This window comes from Pogonomyrmex barbatus, unplaced genomic scaffold, assembly GCF_055798465.1.
Source record: "Pogonomyrmex barbatus isolate J1 unplaced genomic scaffold, ASM5579846v1 scaffold5, whole genome shotgun sequence".
NCBI lineage: Eukaryota > Metazoa > Arthropoda > Insecta > Hymenoptera > Formicidae > Pogonomyrmex > Pogonomyrmex barbatus.
In genome coordinates, this window is record NW_028297149.1 from 3,265,292 (window position 1) to 3,276,787 (window position 11,496).

An 11,496-nucleotide genomic window follows, 5' to 3' on the forward strand; every position below is an offset into this window, starting at 1 on the left:
ACTCTAGCAGCTCGCGTTCCACTCGCTCGAGGGATTCCATTTTTATATATATTATATTATGTCCCACGGAGCACTTGTACTTGCACGTGACTTGTCCACAATATCGTTTTTCTTACGCGGTGCAAATTGGGCACATGTTATATGGCATTGTTATATAAACGGGCTGACTACAATTGGAGCAAAATCGATCGTTTAGCGCATTAAGAGTATTTATCTCATGCTTCCTAATGGCATATATTATTCCAATGTCAGTATCCGTCAGACGAACCATGCATTCGGCATATACAATTAGAGCCCCACCCGTCGAATAGTAAAATTATATCGTACAATGTTTTTTATTACCATTTAGTGCAAAGAGTTCCAAACGCGTAACAATTTTCTCCGCATAATCCGTAAGCTCCTCATTCTGATCACTTAGGCAATCACTGTCGTCAGATAACGCGTGCTCTTCATCTTCAATATCAATGTCAATATTTTCAACATCAATCTTTATTTCTTCTTCCATTTCTTTATCCATTATATTCGCATTATTGTGTCTTCTTTCATTTTCAAATCACAATATTCACATAGTCAACTATTTCTTTTCTCTCACATTCGATCAATTCATTAGACTTCCACCTACTGTGATCCCGCGCGCCCAATAACCTATTATATATATCATCGCATATTTCTTTCATCCTTCTGTCTAAACCGGAGCGTTGTATATTTGCAATTGAGTCGCAATTTGTTTATTTATCTGTCTATTTATTTATAGCAGCCGGATTATTAGCGCTTCTTTCTTAACATGCCGCGACATGTACAGTTGTCAATGCTATTTCTTTGTCTAAAATCGGAGCGTCATAGGTCTTCCGAATCGCAATTTGTTTATAGTCGGATTATCGACGCTTCTCTCTTAATACATCGCGACACGTACATCGATTTCTACGAAAAACCATCTTATCGCGGCTTTTTCCTAAAAAAATTTAAACACGTCATTGCGCTCCCTTTTAGTGAATATGTTTGATTGCAACAATGAAATTCCTAGAAAAAGAGGAAGAAGGGAGGGGGAGTAACAGTTTGCAATTTCTTGTCCCTTTATTTAAACCGGAGCATGGTCTTTGAAATTTGTTTATAGCAACCGAAGTATCGGCGCTTTTTTTTTAGCACGTCGCGACACGTACGTCGATTTCCGAAAAGTCATCTTATCACGGCTTTTTTTCTAGAAAAAAATTTAAACACGCCATCGCGATCTTTTGCGAACATGTCGCTACATGTTTGATTGCAACAATAAAATTTCTAGAAAGAGGGGAGAGAAGGGGGAGAATTAAAAGTTTACTATGTCAAAATTTACGCGGATTCAATCAGTCCTTCATCGATCTGCACAAAAAGTACTTCGCTCTTCCATTATTCGTTTGTACGAACGATCAACACGCAATGTACTCCGCCAAAGGAAGCAGCACACCGTACGATGGCGAAACAAAGAGGGAACGCGTAAGTTCCAACATTTTAATTTTTTTATCTTTTTTTTTCCAATATTATGCAATATTATATTTTAATTCAATGGAGCGTCGTACGATGCGTCTACTGAGCAGACGTTACACTCTGACGGCCACGGGCTACAAATTTTTGGAAATTGGAATCAATGTTGGTCCACCTAGCTACGTGGAGATCATCAGGGACAGGAACTGATACTGTTTCTCGAAACGTGGAAGGGACTTTACGAGCAGCGATGGAATATCTATAAATTACTGCGAAACGATTATAAAGACAATTTTATAAATGTCGGACCGTTAACCGTCAGAGTTTGATGAACGACGTTACACTCGTATGCCTTGAATCTTTGAACATACGCATAACGATGATCGAATCGACGTTACGCCGAATATTTGATCTAGACGGATGTATCGATGTGATGTTTGATCGACTCGTTAGATTCGTCAATTGATGCCAAGTATACGCGATTCTCCAACGCATCTGTTGTAACAGATCCCGAGGAAGTACCGATACGCGATTGCGATATCTTTAATAGACGTCAACTCGTCGATTGCGAGCTGTTAGCTTTAATTTTTAGTATAAGAAAAAAAATGTGAAAAAAGTTTTACGCTTAAATCAAAATGTGTCCAATTTGTTTAAAAAATAAACTTAGAAAAAGGATGATTAACTTTTATTATTAATCATTTAGTATGTAAGAAAAAAATGTAAATGAAAAAGTTTCACCCTTAAATCAAAATGTCTAATTTGTCTAAAAATAAACTTAAAGGAAGAAAACGATTAATTTTTATTATTAATCATAATTATTTTCAGATTTTTTTTTTATTTAAGTATGCATTATATAAGATTACACGCAATGGAGATTATAATCAAATAAGAATGGAATATTTATATATATCGCCCCACTTGGCTCATAAATCACTTCTGCTTCATCATCAATGCTTCTCTAATTATAACGGAGCAAATTGTTCCTCAAGTATCTGTAATGTAAGAGAAAAAGAAAATTAAGAAATCTACTTTTTTCCACATACATAAAAAATTAATAGAATAAGTTATATATACTTGCCGCTTCAACTACCATTCCATGTGTGTAGAGTTTACACATTCTCCATCGCGCAATTTTTCATATGGCGTTCGCAGCGAACGGCACGAGTGTTGTCCTAGGTGGCGAGATGTCCGATGTCCTTAAAGTTGATGATCTCGACGTTCACGTCGAGGTGACAGCGTCGCTGAGGATCTTTTCCAATCATTTCTTCTTTTTTAATCCTTACGTGTACACTCCGTCTAGGTACTACTACGTCTCGCGTTAAGTCGTCGCACACGCTGCTTCGGATCGTTGTCTCCGAAAACTCATAAGCGACGTCGCCATTGTTCTAATCCAATTATGGTGATTGGACATGATCCAGCATGCTCTCGATTGTTCACTCTTCGTAAGGAGATTCCAAGGCATCAATTCTTTAAAAACTCGATGAAGCTCCTTCTCGTTCTTCAACACTGCCATTTCTTTCACTATGAATTTTTCTCAAACAATAAAGCCTTGTAGATCGACGAAGATCGGTATATGTTATACATCAACAATATGTTCGATATCGTAAGAAGACATGTAAGAAATTTTGGAAAAAAGAAACAAAACCGACAGGCTTTCCAAGGCATCTACTGTGATCCCGCGAGCCCAATGACCTATTATATATCATGCAATTTCTTTGTCCCTTTGTCTAAATCGGAGCGTTTGCATACGTTTGCAACTGAGTTCGTAATTTGTTTATTTATTTATTTATAGCAGCCGGATTATAGGCGCTTCTCTCTTAACATGCTGTGATACGTACAATCGTCAATGCTCTTTGTCTAAATCGGAGCATCATCGTCTTCCGAATAGCAATTTGTTTATAGCAGCCGGAGTATCGGCGCTTCTTTTTCTTAACACGTTGCGACACGTATGTCGATTTCCATGAAAAGCCATCTTTTCGCGGCTCTTCCTAGAAAAAAAGGCGATGACAGCAAATGTGTTCAATTTAAAATGTTTTGTTTAAAAATAAACGTATATAATATACATATAATATACAATAATATACAATATGTCTTTTATTCCTTTCCTCCCATCATAAAAATAATTATCCGAAAAAAGATTCGTAATAAGAGAGAGCCGCAACAAGAGAGATAGTAGATATACTAGAGAGAGCACAATAAAAAGAGAAGATGATATGAGAACATGGCGACAGCGGCGGCGAGTGCGGCGACGGTGGTGGCAGCTGCGACGGCGGCGGATCCAGGTCCCATTCTGACGTCATGTCCACGCGCTCTGTCCACGCGCAATTTGTTTATCTTCTCGTTTATATCATCTTAGCCACCTGTTTATCTATTTATTTATATCATCTTCGCCTTTGCCGGATCCTACTATCTTATCTACCTCCCCCCCTCCCACGGCTCATTTCAAGAGATCGCCACCCGTGTCTTCCCCCCTCTCCCCCCGCGTCCACTGTTCCTCCCCGCATCCTCCTTGGAGTTTCCTGATTAGAACCGGCTCCTTACACCTACTGTCGACCTACATCTTTTTTTTCTATTTTTTTTGCAACATTATGCAATATTATGTACTTAATTTCCGTTACACAGCATTTCGCGCAGTGCGCTTACTGAGCAGACATTATACTCTGACGGCTACGGGCTTTAAGTTTCTGAAAATTGGAATCAACGTTGGTCCATCAAGCTGGAGATCGCCCTAGGAGATCATCGAGGAATTGATATTGTCTCTCGAAACGTGGAAGTGATTCTATGAGCAGCAATGAAATATCTACACTGCTACGAAAAAATTATTATACAAAGACAATTTTATAAGCATCAGACCGTTAACAGTTCGAATTTGTATGAACGACATTACATTCGTACGTCTTGAATTTTTAAATGTATGCATCATGATGGTCGAATCGACGCTACGCTGAATGTATTGATGTAACGTTCAATCGACTAGTCAGACTCAAAAACTAAAGCTAACAGTTCGCAACGACGAGTTGATGCCTATCGAAGATATCGCTATCGCGTATACCTAACATCGATACGATCGTTATGTGGGATAGACCAAAAGACAACTACATACCAGAATCTCTGAACATAAAAATCATATCCGGTGGAATACGAACTATCACTCCATTATAACTGACCATAGACTAACATACAACCACGAATTTGACTGGGAGAATGTTGAAATTTTAGATAGAGAACCACACTTACACAAATGGTTAATTTCGGAAGTACTGTATATTAAAAGACAAAAAAACAGTTAATTAATTTGCCGATACAGAATGTCTCCCGGAAACGTATTTGACTGTGATAGAAAAACTCTCAAAAATTTGATTTAGCGTCAGTTTATTATATGCTGTATGCTGTATTTCTGTGATTTATTTATGTTTATCGTCTTTATTCATTTCCTATTTATTATTTCTTTTTCTATCATTTGACACATGCATTTTATCCGCAGCGACATGTAACATAAGTTAATCTTGCTCTACAATACGTTTTTAGTCTATTTATATCTAGCGTTTTTTATTCTCACCTTATATTATTTATTTCCGTTATTTTATCATTTATATATTTCCATAGGTATTATTATTAAGTTTTGACCATTTCTTTGTGTTACGTACACTCTTGTCTTTCTTATATGTATATTTTTATTTTTCGATCGTTTTTGTTAATCTTTCCGAAAAAGATTGTTGATTTGCGACTCTTGACTGCCTGGTTGACAACAGTTATTTGTGCCACGACATTACGGTTGATTTCATGTAATTGTCAGTACGGGATAAGATTCATTGCGCTGAGTGTAATTAAATTAGCCGATTTAGTCATCGTTATTGAACTCTGAACTTATTTGTAAGTAATCTTTTTATGTGTATCTGCGGTTCTCTCACATCGTCTCGCATAACAGCCGCCTGGTCATTTACAGACAGTATTGCAAATGAATCATAATTTCATGCCTGTACAATGTTGGGATTCCTTTCGACAATGTAATCGAGGAGTTGGTCATTCCAACAACCACTGTCATACGCCTTGAAGATGCACCGTAATGTGAGAGATCACCGGTTTTACGAATTTGGACATTTGCCTCAATGCTTAAGATTTTGCGATATGTCTTTTGTTTAATTATTTTTATCTGAATATGTCAATCTTTTGCGCTGATGAAGGCTAAAAAATTAACCGAAACGTCCGCTTTACGCATTTTGTTACATCTCGCTCTACGCTTTATGTCACATTGATTATAATAAATTTATATGCTCTTATTACTGCGCTGGGTTCTTATTGCCATTGCCTCATTCTTAAAAGTAAACAAACACAAGAATAGATTCGTCGATGACAAAACAAAAATTGAGTATATGACTAATGAAAACAAAAATTCAAATTAAAAATAAAAATAAAACATTAAAAAAATTAAAAAATAAAAACTAGAAACATAAATGTCGTTTCGACCTTATATTAGGTCTTCTTCAGTGCGGTAATATAATGCGATGATAAGACATAAAGACAATTAACGAAATAATAGATGTGCAGAGAATGTCAAGTCACAAACGATTAAGAATTTAAAATTAAAAGGCATGATCATGTTAAGCACCAACCGACTGATGCGCGCGAATGTAGTGTCTAATATATAATTTTGTCATACCCGCAGATGCTCTCATTTTGCGTATTGTTGATCCGAGATACGTGTAATCGCCTCGCTTCTAATTGCCACCAATCTCGCTCTTTTTTCTCGACATATTCCATGTTAGACGTGAACAATTTCTAATGTGTAATGCCAATAAGTGTGGAAATGTCATGAAGTGAGAGATGCGCTTCTCCCCAGGTGTAAAGAAAATGTTGTATTATAATGTTGTATTGTTGTATTAAAATGTATTGTAAAATATTGACCACAATGCCACTTAACATATTTAAGAAGATAAATCTTAGAAGATAGAATTGGTTTTAAATGAGTCTCGACGTTGTGAAATAGATAAAACAATGCAGATACCTTGGAGACAGTCCACGCGGTCAATTGTAAATATGGATTGACGATAGTTAATCTCAGAAAGAAACTCGAATATGTCGAACAAAAATATCGTTGCTAAGAAAGATCGAAATGTTCAGTTAAGAAGGGGGAATTCCGTGAAAAGGAAGGAATATGCTTGGCGGCTGGGGATAGGTTGAAGATGGGAAAGTAGCTATGGGGTAACAAATCCGTTCACTTCCAATCACTTTGTTTATTAATCCCCTGAGGCTTTTTTAATGTGAATCATTTCGGAGACAATCCTTTTATTACATGACGGTTCTTTGTCTAGAATCTTAATATTATCCCAATCAAACTCATGTTTAAAATTCATTCTGTGAATTTCAAACGAAACCACAGATTTTAATCGAAACCACAGATAGGGAGCCAGTAACTTTTTTAATGTCACGAATATGTTCGTTTATTCTGGTTTTGAGTTGTCGCTTGATTTGTTCGACATCGCAATCCTTGCAATTGATCCTATAAACTACTTTCGGGCGTATCATCAGATCTAATAGATTTTTGCCAGTTCTAAAATGAATCTATTCAAAGGATTCGTTAATCGATAACCTACTTTCAGGTTGTATTTTATAGTAATTATTGCGAAATTTTCGGATATGTCCCTGACGTATGGAATAAGAAAGAATGGCGTGCGGGGAACCGTAGACTCAAAAGCGTTAGCAACTTCATCATATGCAACCCCAGAATTCAATTTTGTGAAATATTTGATTCTATTATTAATAGTCGTAAAAATAAACAAACCAAGCGACAACTCAAAACTAGAATAAACGAACATATTTGTGACATTAAAAAAGTTACTGGCTCCCCATCTGTGGTTTCGATTAAAATCTGTGGTTTCGTTTGAAATTCACAGAATGAATTTTAAACATGAGTTTGATTGGGATAATATTAAGATTCTAGACAAGGAACCGTAACAAAAGGATTGTCTTCGAAATGATTCATATTAAAAAACAGTCTCAAGGGATTAATAAACAAAGTGACACAGATTTGTTACCCGACAGCTACTTTCCCATTTTCAACCTATCCCCAGCCGCCAAGCATACTCTCTCCTTTCCATGGAATTCCTCTCCTTAACTGAACATTTCGATCTTTCTTAGCGATGATATTTTTGTTCGACACATTCGTGAGTTTTTTTCTGAGATTAACTGTCCGTAGCGCCGATCCATAATTGACCGCGTGGACTGTCTTCAAGGTATCTGCATTGTTTTATCTATTTCACAACGTCGAGACTCATTTAAAACTAATTCCATCTTCTACAATTTATCTTCTTAAATATGTTAAGTGGCATTGTGGTCAATACATTTTCTTCACACCTGGAAGAAGCGCATCTCTCACTTAATCACATTTCCACACTCATTGGCATTATACATTGGGGATTGTTCACGTCATCTAAACATGGAATATGCGTCGAGAATTAAAAAAGAGCGAGATTGATAGCAATTAGAAGCGAGGCGATTACACGTATCTCGGATCACAACAATACGCAAAATGAGAGCATCTGCGGATATGACAAGATTACATATTGGATATTACATTCGCACGCACCAGCCGGTTGGTGCTTAATACGATCATGCGTTGCCTTTTAATTTTAAGTTTTTAACCGTTTGTACTTGACATTCTCTGCACATCTATTATTTCGTTAATTGTCTCAGGGATGCCATTTCATGTACGATTGCAGCCACGCTGCAGCACGTAGAGGGGATAGACTGACACACACACTAGCGCGAGCGCTCGTCCGTGTACGCTCCGCGCTTCGGCCAAGTTCGAGCGGTAGAGAAGGAGTACCGACAACTGCTGTCTTCTTTTTTCTCGAGAAACGCTGTACCGCTGATTTGAAGCTGACGTCTTATGACATGACACGAATTAATCATGCGATGTCATTGTCGATTATTTTTACATATACTTTTATACATTTTATTAAGTTAATAACATTATATTATTACAATATATTTTTTTCATACATAAATAAAAATTAAAATTTGTAAATACAAAAATCCACTCTTTGCCAATATATACGCTTTTTATTTGCAAAAAGTAATTATTATATTAAAAAAATTTATTGTGGTCTTATAAAGATATTTATATATAATTATTAAAAACTTAGCGTTTGTATATTGTATTCCTTGTACTTTTATTGTATTTATTTTCTATAAATATAAAAACGTATATATTGTTGCTCGACGGAAACCGCGAGAAGGTGGTGGTCTCTTCCGTCAGGAGGGAAATGTAAAAAATTATTTATTTAAATTATTAATAAAAAATAATTTAAATAATTTAATTATTGTAATATTAAAAATTAATTTTTTAATATTGCAAAATTGATTTTTTACATTTCCCTGTGTGTGTGTGTGTGTGTGTGTGTGTGTGTGTGTGTGTGTGTGTGTGTGTGTGTGTTATGTATAACTATACGCATACATATTATTGATACAAATTCGTTTTTTTTTCTCATAATATCTCCCGCAAACAAGATTTTTTACACGCTTATTCTCTTTAAGCGTGATGTCTGCTATGGACAAGATTTTTTACACGCTTATTCTCTTTAAGCGTGATGTCTGCTATAGACAAGATTTTTTACATGCTTATTCTCTTTAAGCGTGATGTCTGCTATGGACAAGATTTTTTACACGCTTATTCTCTTTAAGCGTGATGTCTGCTATGGACAAGATTCTAATAATCTAATATTTAACATTTTTAACCTGCCCATGAGGGACCAGCAATTTCATTGTCATTCACGGCATGTAGCCTTAAAGTACTGCGTTTTTTCTTAGCAATATTAGCATATAATTTATCTGTTGACATAAGAGACAAATACTTTTCTTCAATCATCATGTTTAAACATGTTTCTCCTCTCGCCCTTAATCCTGATTTTAAAACGCACGTGGCATTAATGGAAGCCGACGATAATCTATTTCGATTTTTTGTTTTTAAATTACTTAAAGAGGAAAACATTCTCTCTGGGTCGGCATTTGAATTTGGAAGTGATCGAACAGCATTCAGAACATTTGTTAAATTTGGATACTTAGTAATATTATTTGGATGTTTTGGATGTAAAATTTCCTTCCACATATTATCAAAATTTAATTTGGAAAGATTTTGCTTCTCTTCCATTGTAAAATCTAATGGCAATGCAATCCATTCTTTCTTTAAAGCATTTTCATCAACACTACCGATAGTTTTAGCTATAAAAGAAACATCATTAAATGAAGTTTCTCTATCAGTATTGAATAAGCTTACAAAAGGTCTAAAAACTTGTAATTTTAATAAAAATTTATTATTTATCGGTAATCTTTTACGAATTTCTTCTGCAGCAGTTACATAAAACATCAAGCAATTTGTTCGAACTGTTGTAACTGCGTCTTCGTGTCCTTGCATCAGTAATTCGTAAAGATATTCTTCGCATTCTGTACCTAAATTAATTTTATGAAGAATTTTGTGATTCTCTGATAAAGAGAAAACTGTGTTTACAGAAAAAGGTTTTAAATATTCATCTTTTAAAAAGTTTCGGCAAATTTGAAAAAGAAACTGTAAAGATTTTGGCTGCAATAAATGAATTCGTGTTTCTGATGCTTGAAAAAATGCATTGAATGCGTTAAAGAAATTTAAAACGTATTTTAAAAAAAGAAAATAGGCTTTTGTTTCAATATTACCCATTATAGACAACAGATGTTCTCCACGTTGTGTTTTTTCACTTACAACTATTTCGTTCAAAAAATATTTAATTGTTTCCCAAGATTCCAGAAGTCTTTCTACACATAAGTAATGAGAAAGCCAGCGTGTATCACATAATTTTAACAATTTGTGATTTGTTTCTTGGAAACACTCAGAAAATTCATTGTAAACAGATAATCGTTTGGGGCTAAAGTTAATAAAACTAGAAGTTTTTCGTAAAAATTCTTCGCAAAATTCTGGTATTTTATTACATGCAGCATGCGCTATTAATGCGGCGGAATGCAAGGGCATGTAAATGTTAATAAATGTGGACATACTTCTTCTAATTTTTTTTTAAATGATGAAAATTTTCCTATCATGACAGATGCATTGTCGCATGATAGAGCTATAATATTTAAAAATGGTATTTTCATTTTCCACATTTCACATTTAAATGCTTGAAACAATTTTTCTGCGCTGGAATCTTTGGCATCAATATTAATTAATTTAATTAATTGTGAACGAACATCTAATGTCTCCGGGTCAACGTATCGTACCATAAAAGTCATCCATTTAGTATTACAAATATCAGATGTTTCATCAATAAATATTGAAAATTTTGTGTTCTGAATTTTGTTAACGACACGTTCCGTTTCAATTGGGCATAAAACGTTTGTAATAATATTTTTACATTTTGTACGACCCATGCTCATGCTTCTTAATATATTAGGATCTTTTCCTATATGTTGAAAAAAATTAAGAATCTCTTTTGCAGTTTGATGAGAAATATTTTTATCAGCAATTAATGCGGCATATCTAATTTCTGCTAACTTTTTACGCTCATCAAACGACAAAAGTGATTCATTATCTTCCGTTTGCAAATTTTGATTTGATTTATTTATCTCAATGAAATTTTTATATTTATCTAAATATGTTTTGGATTCTGCGTGATGATATATTTGTGCTAAACCACCAGTAATAGTTTTATTGCAAATTGAACAAAAAGATAAATTTGCATTGTTAGGAACTTCTCGTAACCAACATTTGAATTCTTCGATATCTAACCATTTCTGTTGAAAAACTGGTTGAGATATTTTTTTTGATTTTTCATCATTGTTAGATAATGATGATTCTTTTTTAAGATTACTTTTATGACATGCAGAATCTGCATAGCGAGAAATTAATGAACTACATGAAAAATTCTTATTGCAAATGCTACAATGATACTGACTATTATTATTTGATACCTCGCGTATCCATGATTGATATCTATTATCAGTAAGCCAAGCTTTTATAAAGCTTCATTTACGTTTTTTGATTGATTCGTCACACATTTCCATATAAATTTT